The 19,812-nt window shown below is 51.3% G+C and overlaps 1 protein-coding gene across 1 annotated transcript in view; it reads left to right on the forward strand.

Moving 5' to 3' along the window:
- The first annotated feature begins 10,858 nt into the window (after positions 1-10,858).
- ST3GAL1 (ST3 beta-galactoside alpha-2,3-sialyltransferase 1) overlaps positions 10,859-19,812 on the forward strand; it is a 95,893-nt gene continuing 86,939 nt past the window's right edge. Inside the window, exon 1 of the mRNA XM_034663407.1 lies at positions 10,859-11,220. The gene's annotated coding sequence lies outside the window, so the exon portion shown is untranslated. The remainder of the gene's footprint in view (positions 11,221-19,812) is intronic.

A 19,812-nucleotide genomic window follows, 5' to 3' on the forward strand; every position in this document is an offset into this window, starting at 1 on the left:
GTTTGAGTCATTATTCAGCACATGACCCTTAGGGCCAGGACTGCAGGTGTAACCAGGGAAAAAAATATCAGAGCACACAGACCAAGGAGCCCTTGACGTGACTGGATCCGGTGGGTCTCAAGCTGTGTCTGCGATCCATGGAGGGGATCTTAAAGGGCCCCTTCCCCTGCACTGAGGATAAATTTTTTTATACCAGGGTTGTCTCCGCCGGAAAATGTTGCTTGCAAGGAACGGAAATAGTCCATAGTTAAAAAGTAGGGAGGGCAAAAAGAATTCAATGGAAAAATGTGGATTCGTTCTACCTAAATGAAAGGGAAGCTCAACAATTAACAATAATAATAAACATCTATTGAGCCCCTACTATCTGTCAGTCACTATTCAAGAGCTCTATGTTCATTAAGGTACTTAAACTTCAGAACCATACTAAATACGAAAGTGGACACTATTATGATGCTGATTTTATAGCTCAGAAAACTGAGATTCAGAGAGGTTAAGTAATAAACCCAAGGTCACACAGCTAGGGAGCATCTGATCCGTGATAATGAACACACAAAATCTGGTTTCTGAATCAATGCTTTTGACCACTATGCTGAAAAAAAGAAGCAGGACGGTAATGTCTCGTGCTCTTGGTGGGAAGGAGCAAAGAATGTTCTCTTCAGTGAACTTCAGAGAAGTGGCATGCGTGATAGGCCTAGCGTGGGACGCCTGCCACTTTGTAACTGAGGAAGAGGGGCCTGTGTCTGGAAGGCTCCCCAAACTACTTGGAATGGGGGAGAGCCATTTCTCAGAACAAAGGCCAACGGGGGTTTCCACAGAAGATTTAGTGTGAAGCAATAAACAAACAAATGATCAAAAAAGAATTCCACCACAGAAAGACAAAACCAAACAAATTATCCCCAGAGCCTTCTTATTTTGTATATGAATAAATAAAAATAGGAGAAAGTTGAAGTTGGCATTGTGAGTTGTTTATTATTATGATATTATTATTGTTATGAGACTTTTCGTACATTGAAAAATGTTTTAATATGAAAATCATTAAAAAACCCATTTTGGGGACGCCTGGCTGGTTCATTCGGAAGAGTTTACGGCTCCTGATCTTGAGGTCACGAGTTCCAGCCCTGTGTTGGGTATAGATTATTGAAATAAATAAACTTAAAAAAAACTTAAAATTTTTTTCCCCATAGGTCTTTGAATTCAACTCACAAATCTCTTTTAACACAGACTATATTTTAACAATTATTTTCAAGGAGTCTCTTCTTCAATGTTTAAAGAACCCCAAATAACTTCAAAGGACTGGCCCAGATAAGAGCTCAATTCATTAAATCCCCTCCATTGTTAAACTGATGGGACAAAAGCCTGCCTAAACATTTGAAACATCTAGTGAAGTTATAATTCAACTTACAACTAAGTTTGAAGACTCTTGATTCTTCTGAACAATCAAACATGGTAAACTTTCTAATTTTTAAAAAAACTTTTCCAATGGAAATTTACAAGTCTAAATTACACCCCTGCTCTGTTACATTTTAAATCAGCATTATCAGGCTAATCGGACTCTAATGTATCAAAACATTTTCCTTGTCTTTTTATTATGCCACAGACTTCAAATACCACACATATGCGGATTTCCCTACAGACAGCACTTCTGGGATTTACTTTCCCTTCACTCTGTACAACACATTCTCAACCTTTGCCAGGGTAGAAAGTGGTCAGCGCTAGGAGAATAAACAAGTTGTTTCAACAACACAAGCGAGGACCGACCTAAACTTATGAACTTATTGATCAGAGATTTCTGGCCAGAACACAGGGTCTGAGGGACAAGGACAATTTTTTTTCATCATGACAGTTGGCACGTTCAGGCCTTTTCTAGCTACTATGGTAACAAGCAACTCCAAGTCCACACTGTGCACCTGGGATTTGTTTTCTGCACTCTTTCCCCTGCATCTAGGTTGAGTGCTTTAACCCCTCCTAACCTTGCAGCATGGACTGTTAATTGTCCCCAAATATCCATTTCCCACAGCATGCATTCCCAGGATAAGAACTACATTTACCAGTGTCCCTTGCAGCTAGGCAGCCAGGAGTGGCCTTGGGAATGAGATCCTAAGTGGAAGTGGTGTGGGCAATCTGTAGGAAATGTCCTTAAAGGTAAGGGGCATGCTCTTATCTCCTTCTGAATGACTGGAATAAAGATTTGATGTCTGGAGCTGCAGCAGCCAACCTGGACTGGGAAGTCACTTGGGGGTGGATGGTGCGCCCTACTGTGGAACCAGGTGGGTGGAGCCTGGGTTCCTGACGCGTTAGAATGCCAGGAACCTAGAAAAAGGAAAGATTGTGTCCCAGGACCTAGAAAAAGGAAAGATTAACTTCTACCTGATTAAGCCACTGTGATTTGGGGTTTTTAGCTGTCAAACCTAATCCTAACTGCTATAGACACTTCTGCCTGATTTGCACAGGTGAAATTCTGAATTCTTCCCTGGACAACAGGATTCTTCGCCAGCCAGCTGTTTTACTGCCTGATGGAAAAACCCTGGGTCTCCGGTTATACACTACAGTCCTAAGGCACCCCAATGACATAGGATTTTACCAAATTGACACCCCAAATCCATAGCAGATGTCACAGTTCTTAAAACTGAGGCTATAGGTCCCAGTACAACATCGAGGTAGGTTTAGCTACCTTGGAATCATTACATGCAGATTGTTAAATGCAAAAAGTTAACATTAATTAATATTTTACAAGTTTGCAGTTTGAAATATGTAACTGAACACCAAAATATCTAGTACATCGATACACACGAAAATAGAAATAGTTAGCTTACTGTGTGTGTGGCTAAGAACCACCTTATTTAAATTTTCCAACACGCTAGAGGGTGAAGTCTGTCATTATTCTCATTCTAGACATAAGGAAGCCACAGCCACATGTATTGCCCAAACTCTGATGTGCAACTGCACGCCACAACCCGTAAGTGTTAGAGGTACTCCCGCCTGTGTGCCGTCTCCGTACGGTTTTAAAGATCGGAAAAGAAGAGAACAAGACACTTGCAGGTTTTGTCTCAAGGAAAGTTAGCTTATTCGACTACAAAAAAATACAAAGAAATTATCTCAGGGCTTCTTTGCAATTCTCAACAGCACATAAGGCTGTCATCTTTATTCTTTTTAAACATGGAAACCCTCTATCCAAAATTTGGATATAGGCTTGGTTTCTACTGAGCAAAAGTAACTTGTTCTCCTTGGGGGGGGGGAAGGGAGGGAAGGTGCGGAGTCAAATTCAAAATTCTAAGGCCAGCTCCGTAGGCATGTAGTTTCGAAAAGAGGGGATTATAGGGCTGTCTTCCCCTGGAGAGATGCCGTTGGCCTGGCAGAGCCCTGGTATTTGGCAACTCCCACACTGAGTACTTTTCCATTCTCATCTATAAAACATTTGCAGGAATGTTGACAAGTATAATATGCATAAGAAAGATACTTAAATTAATAATGGCCATCATTTATTGAATGCTTCCTAAGTATCTGGCTCTGAGCTAATAATTTTTATATATAATCTTTCTCTTTAAAATGACTCTGAGAGGCAGGGACCATCTGCCCCTTCTGAAGACAAAAACTGGAAGTCTCAGAAAGTGTAACTAATCCATCCGGGTGTCCAGGCAGGCACATGGGTCTGGGGCTCCCCCCCCGCCCCGCGCCCCCCTGCCCTACCTCCGCTTGGCTACTTTCTCCAGCAAGCAGGCAGGGCCCCTACCTTTCGGCTTCTCTGTCTGTTCCTTCCTTCAATTTCCCAGGTGAAGGCCCTTGTTCTTAAATGTCAGAAAACCATCATATAGACCATTTTCAATCCCTAAAGAGCCCATGATTTCTTTTCAAGAATGAAAGTGTTAACCTTGGGGTCCTTGATATATTTCAAATACAGTAATTGCATTCTGCTTGTTTCGACTTGACTCAGAAATAAAACCATTGGAAAAATATCATAGAACAAAAGGTTTCTGGTTGCGAGGACCCTTAAGATTATCGAAGCCAGTGATTTCAATCCTGGGAACAGTTTGTCCAAATGGCAACGCAAGTGGAAAGATGGGCACAATTGAAGCCATCTTTGTTGGCTCCCTCCCTTACCCCTTCTTGTGCTTCTCCTTGGAAGTAACTTCTGTAATGATAATTAATCATGGATACTATAATATCCCCAGTATCCAGCCAATCAATAAATATTTGCTAAATGGATTAATGGGGGGGGGTACCCAGTGTGCAATCCCCTTGGGTCTGACAGAGCACAATTTGAAAACATTACTCCAACTCAACCGCTTAATGGTAAAGATAAGAAACTTGTCAGAAAAAGGGAAGTGCCCAAAGTCAAGTGGCTACAAAGTAGCAAAGCCAGCACTTGGGGCCAGAACGTCTTATCAAAAAGACTTTGCAGCCCTGTTGGGATTTATGGTTGAGTGGCTGAGTAGCGTGCTGTACCCCCGGCCCCTGCAGCCGTATTACAAAAGAACTTGTGTCAAAAGGCGGATTCCCGGACCCCGCTGCAGGTCTAGTGAATTTCAAATCTCTGGGGGTGGGACGCAGGGCTCTGTGCTTAGAATAAGCCACCTGGAGTCCTCGTGCACACTGAAGTTTGAGAAGTAGACTGAAGTTTCCTTGTCTGGCTCCAGGAAGTAACTGGAAACTTCTGTAGCGGGGATCCTTCTCCCGCTTGGGGCCAGAATGAAGAGCCACTGACCCAGGGGGCTACCGATAAAGTTATGTTCTTGAATGAATTATTTATTCCATAACCATTTATTGACAATGACCATGTCCCCAGGGCTCCGACCTTGTCCCTCTTCATTTTCCCCTGCATCCCCAGGTGATCTCACATCCATACCTGGTCTCCACCACCACCTCCTGCTGCCTGTGAATCTAGTCCTGCAGCCCAATCCGAAACATTCAACTGCCTGTGGACCGCCAGCTCTGCCGCTCATCCCCTCCCTTGTGCTGGACAGGCTTGTGAGTGCTCGAGGAGCAGAACACACGGGCGACAATACGGTTACTTCGGAAGCTAGGTCACGACGGGCATACGGCTTCTACCTAGTTCTCCTGCAATGCTCTCTCCAGATCTAGCCTCTATGCCTCAAGAAGCCCAAGCCATGCGGGTGTGCTCTGGTGGACAGGACCTGCTGGGTTCAGTCTTCAAGTCAACCCATCCCCAATCTCAGACCCGTGCGTGAAGATGCCTCATGGGACTCCAGCCTAGGTCACTCCAGTTAACTTTAGCTTCCCTGACACGTGGGGCAGATATCAGCCCACCCTTTGGGGTTCCATCCAAACTCCTGACCCCCAGAACCTAGGATCAAGTGCAACAGCTACTATTTCATGACTCTAGGTTGAGGGATGTTTTGTTATGCAGGACTGGTAACCAGAACAAACTGCCACGGAATGTCCCACAAAACACTGCAACGTGACACGTGAGAACAGTACTCCTGTCTCCTTCCTGCAGTGCCGTATGTTGGAGATGGCCACCATCAACCCAGTGTTCGTTGCTGTTGCACCTGGGTTTCAGGCAAAACAACTCTCCCTATGGTACTTTCAAGAAATAGGGCAGGGGATTGCTGCATGTTTACTCTACAAACCAAAGGATCTGAGGGAAGATGTGCCAGCACTGAAGCCATTGCTCAGTGTTGCCTTCAGGGATCAGAGATTTTTCTAGCTTTTAACCCTGTCGTGCTCATGCTGGTCTTGCCATGAAAGATGGCTGTTGCCTCTCCTGATGTCTCGTGCCCATCCCCGTGTGCACGTGTGTGTTAACTATGTCAGCGTTCCAAGAATAAAGTAGCAGACGGACACTGGGAGAGTGTTCCTAACGATACCTCTGCCAGGGGTGTTGCCAGCACAGAGATGTGAGCGCTCCCCTCCTCTCATGGCCCCTGACCCATCGTGCACGTGTTCTGCTTACTTCCTCTCCTCTGAAACTCAGCTGCCTCTGTCCAGTCTTCTGCGCCTTCCTCAGGTCAGACCCCCGACCCCTGGATTGCTGGAATGATCATTGCCTCCAGTCTGGACAACCCCCCTCCGTGGCTCACAAGGCTGCCCGAGTGGTCTGGCCAGCATGCCAATGTCGCTGTGTCCCCACTGCCTCTGCTCAATCGTGTGAAGTCTCCTAGCTTCTAAGGGCTCTCCGGGTAAAGCCCAGACCGCCCCACCTGGCTTGCGAAGCTGTGGGTGAAGTAGATGGGCTCACGCGTCCTGCACACTGCACACACCCTAGTTCACCCAGAGATCCCAGGGCACCTGTCCCCAGGAGCTACCCCCGGGGGGAGGAGGTCATCCAGAGGACGTGACCGCTGGCTGAAGGGAAAGCTGGCCCAGGGCAGGTGGAGGACCTTCACCCCCTCCCTTGTCCTTGCAATGTACACGCTGCCTCAGCCACACCCTGTTCCCACAGTGGGAGCTCTTTTCAGGGCTGCAGCCTTGAAAGAGCCAGATGTTGCTGAGACCACCTGGACGGTGCAGATGACTGAACCTCATTAAGGCCTCTTTATACACTTTAAGATTCTAGTAGTTTCAGAGGTCTACTCATCTTGAGGCACCCAAGATAAGACTTGTAAGTTCTCTTGCTTATTACACCTACCACCCACCAATCTCTTTCTTCCATCTCTCCTTGTCTTCTGTGCATGGGGCCAGTTTCGGATTTCAGCCCAAATGCTCCCGAGCTCGTGAACCGACACCCTCTAAGTGCCCACCTGTTAGCCTATCACAGCATGGCCCCAATGTGCGGAAATTCCCCAAAACTTCAGTCCCCTGCCAGACTGTGAGCTCCTGGAGGGTGGGGACTGTATTGTGTCCACCTCCACGGCCCCAGCATTTAGCACGGTATCTGGTGGATTTGGTGGGCCCTAGGGATCCAATGACCGCTGTCCTTAACACAGGAGAAGACAGACAGACACACACACATATACACACATGCAGCCACCTGAAGAAGGAGGCAGAGATCAAAGGGATCATCTACAAGCCAAAGAAGGCCAAGGACTGCCAGGAGCCACCAGAAGCTGTGAGAGAGGCGTATGATGGATTCTCTCTCTGAGATTTCTCTCTCTCTCTCTCAGAGCTCCCCAAAGGAGCCAAGCCTGGTGGCACCCTGATTTCAGACTTCTGGCTCTCCTGAACTGTGGGAAAATGCACTTCTGCTGTTTGGGGCCACCCAGTTTGTAGTTATTTGTTACAGCAGCACTAGGAAATGAACACACCCAGGAAGACTGGACCCAGGGACAAAAATGTTTAGGAGCTGTGGAGCTCTATGAGTCCTGCAGCCCAGAACAGCAAAGGTCCTGCTGATACAGTGAGGACTGCTAGGAAGCAGAGTTCCCACACACCAGGCCTTGCATGAGACCTCCAGATCTTTATATACTGCAGGGTTTGGGGAGCCCCATGACGGCTGTTAGTGAAATCCTCACTGGCCCAGCAAGATGGAGATCCATGTTGATTTCAAGGACATAACAACATGTCATTTAACCAGAACTTCTGGGCTGAATCATGTCTGCTACACAGGGCTCATAAAGAGAAACACTGGGAGAAAATGAATGAGAAACCTACACTGGGACCACATCAAGGAGGACCTTGGCTGCTAGGTCAGAAGTTTGGATTTGCATCCTTAGACAATGGGAACCATTGAAGTTTTAAGGGTTCTGAGCTTGGGAATGCCTTGCAGCTTCTGGAAAAATGCATCTGGCTAGTCACATATCAGTGATCAAGCATCTGGCAGCAAGTAACAGGACCATGACCTAAAGAGGCTTAAACAAAAGAACCGTACTAATACAACAGAAAGTCTAGATGTAAGCTTCAGGTACAGTGTGATCAGGGCTCTGGATCTACTAAGCTTTAATTTGGCTCCCCTCGTGGGCACAAGAGGTCTTCCAGAGGAACTGAGTTACTGAGTTAAAAGTACTTTCATGTTCGTGTACAGTTGGAAATAAACAGAAGCTTCCCATGACTCTTGAGGACCCCTTTCCTAGAAGACATAGTACATTTCTCTCTTTATCTTGTTGATCCAAACAGGGATTAAATCTACATCTTCCCGAGCCAAATTCTTGCAAAGAGGTGAGGGTGGTCATGATGGACAAGATTAATCAGCTGCCTTAGCATGGATGCGGGGTGTAACAGATGTTACTGTAGACTGTGATTCTGTGTTCTGCTGGCTCAAATGCCCCCAGGATTCCCAGGGTTGAAAGGTATGTTAAGTGTTCTATGTCCTATATTCCCTGTAATGCAAAATGTACAGCTCTCCTTCCCCATGCTCACTCTTGAGATGGGCACACGCTGCCTGGGCAGCCCATTCACGGTTAGATTACTGACCCATGACCCAGTGAGGCCTGCCAATCAGATTCCTCTTCTGGAAAAGCTAAAACCCATTATAGATGAACAGTGGGAAGTGAAATTGGAAGGAGTGTTTCTACGGTTGTCACGACATAGAGGGGCTGGGGCTGCAACTACCGGGAAAATGGTAGGGCAGACCCCAGGGCTGGGGAAGACTACAGGCCAGGAGAGAACAGAGCAGAGACAGGGGTGAGAGGAGGGAAAGAAAGGCAAGGGAGGGAAGGAGAGCCACAGAGCCGGAGCCAGAGCCAGAGCCAGAAAGACTGGCTGCCTTTCTCCTTCCAGCTTCCGTCAGTATATCCCTCTGTTACTGCCTTTCCTCCAAGGAAAGTTGGGCCCCCAAAACCGTGGTAAGTAAAGCACTGGCCCAAACAAACCACCACGTGCTCAGGAGCTCTGAACTCACCGCTGACAGGCCAGGCAGCCCTTTTCTGCCCAATCACACAGATGGCATCAGGGCCCATTTGGAGCCTTCCATTCTGATGTGTGAAGAAAGGGGGTGGGGGGAAGACAAAATCAATTTCCTCCACCATTATTACTGAGAGCTTTGCAGTTGCTCTGAGTATGTGGGGGAGGGTGTGTGTGTGAGCATTAAATCAATGTCAGGGCTCCCTGGGGGGACTCACTGTGCAGACACTCCCAGCAATGACTATGGCTGCTATTCTTAGGTAGGGCATGTCGGGAGACACACTCAGGGTGACAATGGGGAATGTCCTGACACATAGCCCCGGATGTGGGCTCCCTGAAAGTCCAGGGGCCTCAGAAGTGCTGTCTCCACGGCCTGTCACAACACTAGAATAAATGGGAGAGGAGGGGAGCTCTCTCTCCTACCTGGTAAGAAATACATTATAACAGAAAGGATGTGGGCCAGAAAAACCTTGCCAGGTTACCCCATTGGAGCCTGGGATGCACATCTTTATAGAGAAGGTGATGACTTAGGCATGTTTCACCACAGAGTCACTTAATTAGGAATTCCCACCTCAATGTGGAGTCACCTAGGGGAACTGCCAAGAACCTGGGGCTGAAATCAAGAGCTGACTCTGGTTCTTTGCTGCAAAGTGGAACAAACAGCTGGATGATCAAGGGCCACTTACTTGCCCAATCTGGTCTTCTCCCCAGACTCCACTAGGATAAGACGGTACAGTCCTAATTACTAAGTAGTTAATTTTCTAGTGGTGAATTTTCTCACTCTCTCCTCCCCCTCTTTTTTCAGTCTGCTCCTTTTCTACTTCTCTCTGCTCTGAATCACTCCCCTTTCCTCCCCCAAGGCCAAAAAGTCTCCTGGACCAGCCTTCACCCATTCCCTGGGGCAGGCCACCTCCCTGCCAGGGGTGGGGGCAGGCTGGAGGCCCACCATCAAGACAGCTAACTGTCACTGGGCACTTACTAGATGATCAGCATAGTTTTAAGGGTTCAACGTGTATGAATTCACTTGATTATTACAACAACCTTATAGGATAGACAATTATTCGGCCCCTTTTCACAGAAGAGGAAACTGTGGCACAGGGCTACCTAAACTCGTTTTAAGATCACACATCCAATGAGGGCAAGGCAGGCGCAGAAGCAGGAAGTCCTATCCAGCTGGCCCTGGTCTGAAGCACACACTACAGTGTCCCTCTGATAAATAATGTGTTAGGGAGCTAACCCCCCTTCCACCGCAAAAGGCTGACCTCTCCAAGGAAAGCAATGGAAGCTGGAAGAATTAAATACCCCCTAGGCCACACTGCCTCTTTCCTCTTAGCATTGCTCAAAAAAGTTGCAAAAGAGGTACAATCCCTGTAAGGGGATAAAAGCTGTACAGTCACATTGTTTTAATGCCTCTTAAACCCTGTGTCCAGCATTTAGTCTCTAAAACTGGCATTCTGACATTGAGCAAGATGTCTCCAATGCCCCCACTTCCCTCTAAAGAAGAAAGGGCAAACCCTCCCCCCAAACCTGAGCCCCAAAGGGGGTCTGGTCCCAGGAGCCCCAGGCCCAGGCCTCCCTGGGACGGGCCCCTGCCTGGAGTCCCGCTGCCTGGCGCTCGCCCCACTGTGGACCGCGGTGCAGCCTCCGCATCTGGGAGGAAAAACCGGCGGCGGGCCGGCGAGCCAGGGCGGGGGCCACGCCGCGGTGGCCGCTGTGCGGCTCGGAACTGGGCCCGGGCTCAGGCCTTACCAGAGCCCCAGCCCCGCCGCGCTCCTTCCCTCCCCCTGCCTGAATCCCACCTCGAGTCCCGCGCCCTTAGAGGAAGTCTGCGGCTTTGCCCAGTCGCCAGTAGGGGATCAGCCCCTTCTTGCTACGTGAGCGCCCATCTCGGGCTCTTCGGGGCACCGCCACGTCCTCTCGGTGGGCGCCCGTCGCCTCCTCTCCGGGGCTGACCCCACGGGTCGCCCGGCGGTTCTTCCTTAGTCTCGCCAGCCTGAGGGCGGCGGCCTCGGCGCGGAATGTCGTGGAGCTGTCCCTGCAGAGCCCTCTCGGGGCTGTGATCCTATCCCCGCGCCGCCTCCGTCCCCAGACTGGCCTCCGCTAGCCGGCTCCCAGCTCCGGCGCGCCCCGCTCCCGGCCCCGGCCGGCCAGGGAAGCGGCCCCTCCCCGGCCGCCCGCGCGCCCCTCCCGTTACACCCGGGGGAAGGTGTTCCCGAGACCGCTCCCATCCTCACCCCGCCTCCCCGCTTCCCCGGCTCCAGCCTCCGCCGGCGGAGCTCCACTATGCCAGACAGTTTCGACACTTTGCAAAGACAAAGACCAGAGCGAGGAGGAAGAGGAGGACGAAGAGGAAGAGGAGGAGGGAAAGGAGGAGGGAGCGATGTGAGCTGGGAGGGGGGCGAGAGTGTTCGGGACACCCCCTTTATTCTTCTCGGAGCCCCTCATCCCCAAAGCGGCGGAAACTCCAGCGTGTCTCCAGCTGCGGTGAGTGAGCGCGCCGAGCCCAACGCTGCCGGGGTGCCCGGGGGACTGCGTCCGCCGGAGTTGGGGTTCTGGCAGTTTCCAGTGTGTTCTCCTAGTGGAGGGGTGATTGCCCGGAGCCGGGAACAGACATGGTCGGGAGGGGTCTAGGAGGGTGTGACGTTGGAAGTGGGACTGAAGACCCCAGGCTCCCGGAGGAAGACACATGTAGGGAGACCCCTTCCCCAGCCACGGCGTCACCAGGGTCTTTGGGAGAGGGACGAGGTCCAGGAGGAGGCTGGGGCTCCGGGATCTTCAGCCGTTATTAGAAGAGCTGTTGGGACCTCAGCGGGGAGCCTGCGCCAGGTCCGGGGCAGCGGTCCCCGGGGTGGCCCCAGTGACATTGCACCGGCGCCAGGCTGGAATCTCCCGGGTCGGGGCCGCCAGAGGGCGAAGCGGCCAGCGGGGCCGCGGGTGGGATGAGTCCCCTCTGGGCGGCTGGCTCCGGCGCTTCCGAGTGGAGCGAGGGGCGCGGGGGCGCGCGGAGGCTGCCGGTGATCCGGTCCAGCGGCGGCGGGACCGTGTTGCGATCGAGCCTCCAAATCCGCTGCGAGCAGGAGCACATCCGGGAGGTGGCCATCGCCCCCGGGGACGCCGCCGGCCCACGTTGCTCCGGGGACGGTGGAGAAGTTGGCGCGGTAGCTGGACGTGGCGTGGTGGGCAGGGAGGGATTGGGTGGGCGCAGGGGAGAGTGGCGGGGGTGGTGCTGGTGGCAACTCGAAACTCTGGAGTCCGCCCCAGCCCCGTTAGGCGCCGCAGCTGCAGCGAAATAATCTGACAAAAGTTAGCAACTTGTCTGCGTTTCTCGGGTGTGTGACCTGCACGGGGCAGGGGCCGCTCTTTGGGAGAGCGCAGGGGCGGGCAGCCTCGACACTGGGGCAGAGCGCCCGGATAGGGCTACGGCTAGATTCGGAATCGGGACCGTGGCGCAACTTTGAGCTACTCCTCTTGCAGAGCATGAGTGTGTTTGAGCGTGACCTTGCGGGAGTAATCGCGGCTGAACTTGAGATGGGGGTTGAGGCTGCGCTCGGTCTGCCTTCTCCTTGCCCCGAGGCCCGGTCTCTGGGGAAGGGCGTCTGCAGAGTCTGGGTTCTGCTCGGCGCCTGGAGCCCCGAGTCCCTCCAGCCTGACGCCCGCAGGTTCTGGCCAGCGCCTGCCCCTCGCAGGGCTTGGTGGGGGCGCTTGGCGGGTGGACACGTGCGCGCCCAGAAGTGCGCGGGCGGTGGGGGCTGGGCGGGTCACTGCGTCTGGAGGGCTCTGCATGTCCCGCAGCGGGAGACAGTCTCATCCCTGAGGGCAGTGACCCCTTTGCCGCGGGGCCGCGTCAGGCATCCCCTTGGCTTTCACGTGCCCACCGCCAGGGACTCCTCGCCTCTTCGGGTTCACCCTCCTGCGGGCCCCTTCGCCTATGGATTTGCTTCCCCAGGGAGACAGCGAGCGCCCACCCCTGTTCTGAGGCTTAGTGTGTGTGTTGGAGCGGGGGGAGTGCGGGGAGAACGAGCTTAGCAGGGAATGAGGTTGTCCAGGAGTCGTCGCCACCGCGCCTGACACACAGTAGGGAAAGGCTGTTTGCAAAGGCCTGTAGATGGAAATGCGGTGGCAGGGGCCGGACGTCCCCTTCTCTCCTTGTCCCCCCTATTTCCACTACGGAATTCACGTTCATCCACCCAATCAAGCCCTTTAGGCTTCTAGACGTGCCTTGAGCACATACTACGTGCCGGGTTCAAAGCTGGGCTGTTCTTAGAAGCTGAGGGCGGAGCCACCTGGTGTTCTTGCCCGGGAGCTGCGTAGGGACGCCCGGGACTTTCGCAAAAGGCAAGGTGCACTGCCCCCTGCCGGCTGCTTTGGAAACTGCTGCTGGGCTCGGAGGTGGGGAAGGGGCGCCAGAGGCAGGGTGCCTGGGCTCCCTCAAGATCCCTTCTTGCACCTCTCCTTCCTGCCCCAAACACCATGGCCCGGCCATCTTCTGAAATCCCGTGTTTGGCTGAAAAGACCGACCAGAGTTCACTATTCCAGCCTCCCCCGCCCTCGCTCTGATCGCGGTCTTCCACCATCTCCCTCTCTGATGTTCAGGCCTGAGACTTGAACTCTCTGAATCTCAGTTTCTGTATGTGTAAAGTGGGGTCGTTACTATTACCTTCCAGATGTGTGGCCTAGAGTCTTACGTATAACTGTGTGAATGTGTGTGTGCGGACAGATAGACAGGGTTGGTCACCCATTCACACTTATGTGCATATTCATGCGACCTTTGACTTCACATCCAGGAAAAGGAATCTCTCATCTTAGGAAGAATTTATTTTGCTGAATAACTAAATAAAAGAATGAGTAGGGTCTCCTTCCTCCACCTTTGGACAACCCCCCAAGCCTGGAAATGTGCTGGCCCTGCGTTCTCCTAGTCCCGCATTTGCTGTCCAGGCTTTTACTCCGACAAGGAGAGAGCCTGGGCAGAAGCACGGTCTTCCCCTCACCTCACTGGGTTGGCAGGCCACCGGGCAGGCGGCTCTTGAACACTGCCCTGAGAATGGAAACAGGAAGTTGTTGTCCCCCTTCGTGGGGGGCGGGGGTGGATTCTGCTCCTCCAGGCTGTGCTTCAGCAGCGGAAGCTGACTTCAGAGCAGCCTTCTTGCTGACCTCAGGGCTGTGTTCCCGCTCGGAGGCACAGACTGGCCATTCCCCCACCCTGGTTTACCAGCACCCCACTGAAGTTGGAGACTTCTACAGAGTTGGCTGTCTGGAGCCTGTCTGGAGCCCGAGGCATGGTGGGGTGGATCCATTTGTGAGCCCGGAGTTGAGGGATCCGTGCAGGTCCTGGAGCCTCAGGGGTGTGTGTGTGGCTTTGTGCCAGGTGGGTCTCTGTCACCCTCTGTGCACCAGGCAGCCCCCCAGGCCAGGATATCTCCTGGAGGCAAGCTCTCAGCAGCCCCCTCCCCCCGCCCCAGCAAGGGGCCTCTTTGATTCTCTGGGTCAGTTCCCCTTGCTTGAGTCCCTTGCTTTATGGCAGGCAGGCTGCTGACTCAGAGGACTTCTGTTTGGACAGGGCTTCTTGCCTTATGGGATCTAAACCTTAAACCTGTCCCCAGGCTCCATCCCACACCATGAAAGCAACCAAAGTAAAGTAAAAACAACAATAACAACAAAACAAACAAAAAACCCCACCAGTCATCTCCTCATCTCCTTATCTGGCTTCCCCATGAATCCTATATGCACCAAGGATGAATGGCACTGGCCAGTGGAAGCGCTGCTGGCCCGGTCATAGAGAATTCTAGAATAAGGTTCACAGGCACTTTGTTCAGTTGTGGAGCATATGTGGAAACTTCATACCCCCCTTGCAGACCCAAGGATCTGAGAGTTCTCTTCTCTAATTTGGGCACACAAACCCAACCTTGGGCCCAGCCCATTCTAGTCCCAGAGCCAGTGCTCAATTGCTTTGTAACTTGGCACCCTCACTGTTCCAGGCTCTGGTCTCAGTTTCACTCTCTGCAAAATGAGAGGCTTGGAGTTCTGCTGACATGGCCTTGGGGCCATGAAAGCCTTTCTTCATGAAGACAGCCTGCACCCTATTTGCTTTTGCTCCAGCTCCATCCTCAGAACCTTCCAGACATTCCTGGCATCACAGACCACAGGGCCATCCGTGCAGGGACGCCTCGCTTCCCTTACTCACAGACAGTGCTCCAGACTCGCAGAGCCCACGCCCACTTGGTGAAGTCATTCGCCAGCAATTCTCAGCACTGGACATTGAGACATGGCCCGGAAGTTTCAGACTCTGGGGTCTGAAAGTTGGCAGAGTTGAGGTGACATTCGTGGGGACTCCTGATGATGCATGTGGCCAATAGGAATGTTGGTGCCCTCACTAGGACCAATTTTGTTCCCTCTCCAAGCGCTGAAAATGTTCATAGAAATCATTTTGTTCAGTCTTTCATATTAATGAAAACAATACTGAGGCCCTGAGGGGAAATGATGGGACACTGGGTGACAGAGCTGACCTGGAAAGCTCGCTGGTCTCCTAAACTCCCCAGTAGGTGAGTCCTCTCTGTTTCCCCTTCCCCACACCCATATTCTTTTGTGCATATTTAAGTCTCTGTTTCTTCATTGGAAACTAGCATTCCTTGGGAAGCCTGGGGTTTTATTGTTTCATGGGTCTTGTTGGTGGTGGTATTGTTTTGATTTCAGTTGAACCAACATTTATTAAGAACTTATTATGTTCTGGTCACCATGCAAGATGCTGAAAATACAAGGTTGGAAGAGCATGTGATCGATCCTTCTCCCTTCGCCCCAACCTCTTGGTGCCCCCAGAGGTCACCGTGTGGTGGGGAGGCTCCAGGAGCAGGAAGAGTATGTTGCAGTGGTTTGTACGGGGTGGACACATGCGTGTGCTGAGAGAGGGCTGGGACAGGGAAGGGAACGGATTCCTCTGCCTTGTGGGACCCTTGGAAGGATTCACTGAGGAGACAAAGCCTGCATACCTAGGGGAATCAGACGGCCAGAAAGCAAAGGTATTTTCTTGAATGCATTGAACTGGTATCTAATTAAAGTGGTGTGCGCCCTGCGTGTCCAAGAAAAATAAAGTAAAATAAAATAACAGACTGGACATAGGTCTGTCTGTTCTGCGTGGTTCTGCAGGGGTGAGGGAACGGGGCTTTTAGGGGCTCAGTGTTATGGCCCCGTTCCTGTAGTATGTGCCAGTCTCTGGTTTGCTTTGGTGGGATTTATCATTGCGCTCAGCCGGAGCGCAGGTCCCTGAATTGTGATCTTCCAAGGGTTATGGGCGTTATAGGGATAGTATGTAAGATAGAGGCTAGCTGCTTTGCTTTCACTTTAAGAAAAATAAAATTCGGTGCGTTATCTTTAATCCTTGTCCTTATACTTGATCTCAGATTTAAATGGCTGCCTTGGGAGATGGGGTTAAAGGCATGGCAGGCACTGTGGGGGGCAGGGCCCAGGGTTTCAGGCATAGGACTGCGTCTAACTGTGTGAGCTCAGGCAAGCCCTGTACCTCCGAACCAGGGCTGAAGTGCAGGTGGGTGATTATCTCTGGATGCATGGTGAGGATTCAAGTTCATGAACTGCAGAGTGCCCCAGGAGGGGCCTCCTGGTATCCCAGCTAAGAGCCTGTGCAGGAGGGTTAGCACCCAAAGGGCTAAATGCTGGAGACACGTATCCAAACAGAGCATGTGGGAAATAGAAGAGTTGACGGAAGGTGGAACATTCTGGAAAGCTCATGGAAACACCCTTCATGTACAAGGCTGGGGTTCATGTTAAGTACTTTGTTAATAACCCCCACTGGAAGGAGCAAGGCTGAATGACCGGGTTAGAGTAACAGCTTGCTTTTCTCATTCCCGTGGCTTGCGCAAACCTGAAAGTTTCTTTATCTCTAGGGCATGACACAGGGAATTACCAGGAACAGGGATATCTGGGGGCGGAGGGGAGTGCACAGGTGAGGGTGCTCCACGCTCTGAGCCCCTCCTGTGTGACCTGACTGTCTAGCAACAGGTGTGAACTGTGTCAGAGTTGAAGGCACCCAGAGGGGACTCGGTCTATCCCAGTTCACACTGGGATGGCTGTTAGAGACAGGACACTGGTGTCAGGATATTTCCTGTGGAGTCAGGTGGATCCAGGCAGGGCAGCCACGGGCCTAAGACTCAGAACTCCTAGCTCCTGGTCCCAATCCCCATTCCACCTGCTCCTGGCTGAGGACCTGGGGTGCATCACTGAACCTCTTAAGAGTCTCCCATTTCCTCAGTTGGTAGATGGCACTATGTAATTCCTACCCTGCCTGGGAGAATTGGGACAGACCCCCAGGATGAGGCCATGAACCTGCTTTATTGGTAATAAATATAGTATCTTCTAATTTTTATTAAGCATTTAGGGTATGCCCAGAACAGTGGCTAGTATTTTAAACATCTACTCGTTCCGGGTTCCATTCGAAAACATACACTCACAGATGGAGTAGAGAGTTTAATAAAGGGAACGTCTCCAGAGCTGGGAGTAGTTTTTAGGGAAGTCAGCAAGGGATCTAGCAGGACCTGAGTCCAGGTACCACCTCCCACCTTCTCCTCCCCAACCCCCCAAGAGGCAGATGGAGGGATGGGTGAGGGGACCCAGGAGTGTGACGATAGGAGCGGATCGAAGCCTCTGAAGAAAGCCTCTCCTCAGCCTGGCGGGGAACAGCCAGGAGGATAAGGCTGCCACCTTGCTCTGTCCTGCCTGCTGTTCACAGTCCTTATACCACCGAGAGCTGAGCTCACCTGGCAGCCGGAGACCAGGGGGTTCCGTTTTGGAGCCCCTCAGGGACTGGACAGGTCTGGAGGTGGACCTTGCAGTCGCCTGTCAGCTCCTCTGAGTCTACAGCAGCCAGGGACATGGGTGGCCAGAGGCTACCCGAAGCACAGAGCCGGAGGCAGGAGGGGACCTCCCTTGCTCACGGCCATACCCATACCGCTGGTGGGAGCCCAGGTTTCCACCACTGCGCTCCGTTCCCCTTGTAAGATACAAGACTCCAGAGTAAGACATCATTATTTAGACCTTTATGTTTTCAGGGCATCTGCGTGGCACAGTCAGTGAAGCACCTGCCTTCGGCTCAGGTCGTGATCCCAGGATCCTGGGCTCATCGGGCTCCCTACGCCGCAGGGCGTCTGTTTCTCCCCCTCCCACTGCCCCTCCCCCTGCTAGTGCTCCTCTCCTCAAGTAAATAAAAAAAATCTTAAAAAAATAAAAAAAGATCTTTATGTTTTCAGTAGCGTGTTTGAGAAGTAGAATAGCTTCAGTATCAAGGTTTCGGGGTCGAGGTTTATCACTTATTGCTCAGTGATCTCATCACTTACTTTTCCCAGGTCTCAGTTTCCTCTTCTGTCATGGGGATGATACTCCGTACAGTTTACCTGAAAAATGGACCAGTCACTCAACAGATGTTAGCTTTTGTTCCCGAGAGGACCAGGGTTCGGACATGTGGTGTGGGGGGCAGTTGTGTTCCCTCTTGTCCTTCTGGCCTATTCCATATTCAGATAATACCGTTTGAATATTTTTGTCTTAAAAATCTTTTCCTTCCAAAAACATCTGGGGATGTTGGACCATTTCTTCTGACTGTGTGTGTGCTTGTGTACATATGTGTGCGTGTGTGTGTATTTTTTTTTCCTCTAAAATATGTAAAAGTTACCTAACCAGGTCTGATTCTGGAGTCCTTAAGAATATAAAATACAAGTTAAAAATCTCAGTAATTCAGAGAAGTTGAGAAGAAAAGAACATTAATTCCAAATCATTGGTAGAATGAAAAAGGCGTTTCAAATGACTTTTGGTCCATGTGGGTATGCAAAGAAAATCCTTTCTTTGAATTTCACCAGCTACCTTCAAAAAATTCAACCCAAATAGATATCATTGTGATAGATTTTGCTACATTAAAAAAAAAATCCATTTGAGTCCACATTGAACTAACAGACCAGAGTGGCTAAAAATTCCCTTCATGAATATTTACTTAGCAGAGGGCTCTTGAGAAAAACCCAACCAAAAAAAAAGGGAGAGAAAGAAAGAAAGAAAGACCACAACCAAAGCAAACCCAGCTTCTTCTCTAACTGAGAGGGTGGAATGACTCCAAAATATTGTTTCATGCTCAAAGAGACTAAAACAACTCCACATGGAAGATGAAAATCCATCTAATTGGGCATTTACCTTTTCAGAAATACAAGGCTCAGCGGAAAGAAAAGAAAAGGAAAGAAGAAAAGAAAACCTCTTTCCTTGGAAGGCTAGATTGGAGCCCAAAATTAACCGCCTGAATCGGTTGGTCCAGTAACGAAGGGCTGGGTTCCCCCTCCCTGTCTTTAGTATAATATCCTCAGAGAGCTGCCCGCGGTCTGAGAGCGAAAACCCCTCCTGAAACCCCCGACCTCTGCCATCACAGCTGTTGGCATCTGCAGCCCTCACCCTGTTTGGACTCCGCTCCAGCTGGTCTAGGTGCTGCCCTGGGGTGAAACTCCTCCCCATGTTGCAGAGGAAGTGACTGACCCAAGGTCCCACGGTCTCTGCACACAGATCTTCCTTCTGTGTGCCCGAAATTACCCCTGTGCGGAGTGGGAAGGCATAATAAGCCCATGCTTCCAATGGCCTGGCCGGCCCTGCACCCATCTTCCTCAGCTCAGCCCTCACAGCCCCCACCTTCCCACCTTGAACTGTCCAGACGAGTCGGGTGACCTGGTCGACACAGGGCCTGTGCTTGGGAAAATGCAGACCCAGGCCTCTGACCCTGGTGGGGCCCCCTCCCTTTAGCTTCGCCCTTCGGGGCCTTGCTGTCTCCATCTCATCCTGTGTTCCCCCCATCTGCGTGGCTGAGTCTGAGAACAGTGGCAAAGGAACGTAATCTAAGTCTTGGTATCCTGATTAGATCTTAGAGTCAACTTAAGGAGCCCAACCTTTATCACCATCATAATACAACACAGCCCAAGAGAGCACAATACCACACTGACCGTTCCTGTAGAGTAGGTCCGGATGAACTGGAACCAGAAGCCACTTGGCAGGAGAACCAGCTTTGGCATTAGGAAGTCAGAGCACTCCATCACGGGGGCAGGG

Source organism: Ailuropoda melanoleuca, chromosome 6, assembly GCF_002007445.2.
Source record: "Ailuropoda melanoleuca isolate Jingjing chromosome 6, ASM200744v2, whole genome shotgun sequence".
NCBI lineage: Eukaryota > Metazoa > Chordata > Mammalia > Carnivora > Ursidae > Ailuropoda > Ailuropoda melanoleuca.